Raw genomic sequence first — 2623 nt, 5'->3', positions numbered from 1 at the left:
TTTTTTTTCTTTTTGTCTGTCCTGAACAATGGGTGGGAATAGTAGAGATTCTTTTACAGACGTAAAGCAACTGAAAATCTTGGTTTCATTAATGCTGACCCACTAGATGAGGAAATAGCTAAGACAATAAACACCACTGCCAGATTTAACAGCTTAATAATTCTTTTTTTGTTATTTTGTTTGGCATTGGCATTTCTGCTTTGTAGTCTTTAGTCATGTGGTTCTAATTTGTTGTCCAACTGGATTTTATGTTCTTTGCAGCTGGTACCAAGAGAGGCAGCTCATGAAAGGAAAACACAAGCATGTTTCTGGCTCTGGAAAAGGGCTTCCTAGGTGGTCAGAAGCTGGGGTCTGAGGGAATGCCATCCAGAATGTAAAAGTGATTAAAAACTACTGTTCTGGATGTCGTTTCCACTGAAAGAAGTCAGGCAGTGATCCTTTGTTTGAATGGCAAAAGATTTGTCCGGCCAAATTAGACAGATTACTATGCAGAAGAGGTGAAATTTAGGGTGCGTATTGAAGATGAGAGTGGGGAGTGGGGGAAAATCTGACTTTTCAAACCACCCAGATGTCCTGAGAGGCTGTTGAGCCAAGTATAGGTCCTATACTTTATAAGGGTTTGTGTGGTCTGCCTTGATGTTGACTCAGCAATGGATATTCAATGATTCAACTTTTACAGGTAATCCTTGACCTACGACCACAGTTGAGCTCAAAATTTCTGTCGCTAAGCAAGGTAGTTGTTACGTGAGTTTTACCCCATTTTACAACTTTCCTTGCCACAGTTGTTAAATGAATCACCGCAGTTGTTAAGTTGGTGACATGGTTGTTAAGTGAATCTGGCTTCCCCATTGAGTTTTTGCTTGTCAGAAGGTCACAAAAGGTGATCACATGATCCCGAGACACTGCAGCCATCATAAATACATGCAGTTGCCAAATTATGATCACATGACCATGGGGATGCTCCAATGGTTGTAAATGTGAAAAACAGTCAACAGTCATAATCTACAGAATCCCTGCATGGATTGCCCCTGTGATTATGTAGGACAAACAGGGATGAAGCAAATTACCAGATTGCAAGAACACAAACGAGTGGTCGGACGAGGAGACCCGAACTCATTGGTAGCCTCACATTGCAATGAACAAGGACACACTTTTAATTTCACAGGAACTAAGATCATTGGCCATGCAGGTACAAAGATAGTCAGGGAAATGATTGATGCTTGGGAAACGGGCCCCTTGTCAGTTAACAGGAGTGCTGAATTACCACCAGCTTATCAAATACTTTAGAGCTGAGAGCTTGGCAGCACAAGGAAACAACAGCCAATCGTCAGCCATCTACAAACCAATCAACTAATAGGAATGCACCACAAGAACACAACTCACAGAACAGCTCAAAGCATGTATTTCAGCAGAGAGAAATTCCCTGAAGATGAGGTTCAGTTTGAGTCCAAAAGTTCAGAAGAGTAAATCTCCCGGTGACCGACCCAAATTCGATCTCGCATCATTGGGACACATATATTTGCCTTCATTCATGAGTTATAAATAACTTTTTCAGTGCCATTGTAACTTCAAACAGTCACTAAACAAACGGTTGTAAATCGAGGATTACCAGTATTTCATGATTAGTCATCATGCCTCATTTGCACTTAATCATAATGCCATCTTGCCTTGGCTGTTGTTCTCCTTCTGTTCATGAGGTCACATATATGTCAGATTTCTCACCAATTTCTTCTCTGAGTCTCTTCAGGGACTCAGAAGTGATTGTCTTTGGCACTTCTTGCACCTGATGGGGCGAATCTAGCAAGCTATCTGACCTGCTACCCAGTGCCCAATTTGGAGAGATTGCAAGGATGTGCAGAAATGGGTTTATGTTAAATAGCATGCTGGGAATGGCTGGGTGATTAAATGTTAAGAAATTTCACTCTGAACAGCTGTCAAGGTTAATAAATTAGAGATTACAGCAAAGGAACTGATGTAAGGATTGAGCAATGAACTTTTTTTTATCCCCACAGGCTTCTGTTAGCATTGCTGAACATTATCCATAAGGCAATCTAATTGATCTGTAGGAGCACTTATTTTTAAGTTCACTCCCTTTCCTCATAACCAGGTTCCCTTCTTTAGGGACTTTTCTGACTGAAAGTGGAGGCAGGTTCTCTTGATCTGGAGCAAACAGCTCACATTTGGCACAAAGGAAATCTGACTTTGCTCTCTTCCAGCTGCTTTTGATATTTTTTTGGGGGGGAGAGGGGACTATCTCATATGGCAATTTTAAATAGTCCACCCTTTTCTTAACTTCTCATACAGCTAGTCCTCGACTAGCTGTATGAGAAGCCAGGCTCGTGTACAGCTAGTCCTCGACTAGCTGTACACGAGCCTGGCTCCAGGGAATTGTAAACGCTTCTTTAGGGGAGGGTGCCTTCCCCACGACCTTAAAGGAGGCGGTGGTGAGGCCCCTCCTTAAGAAGCCCTCCCTGGACCCAGATGTATTGGCTAACTATCGCCCGGTCTCCAACCTTCGCTTTGTGGCGAAGGTTGTTGAGAGTGTGGTTGCGCAGCAGTTCCCTCGACACCTGGAGGAAACAGTCTATCTGGACCCGCTCCAGTCGGGCTTCAGGCCGGGATA

This window comes from Protobothrops mucrosquamatus, unplaced genomic scaffold (assembly GCF_001527695.2).
Source record: "Protobothrops mucrosquamatus isolate PMUCROS unplaced genomic scaffold, P.Mucros_1.0 scaffold1725, whole genome shotgun sequence".
NCBI classification, from domain to species: Eukaryota; Metazoa; Chordata; class Lepidosauria; order Squamata; family Viperidae; genus Protobothrops; species Protobothrops mucrosquamatus.
Note: the sequence above shows the minus strand (reverse complement) of the source record.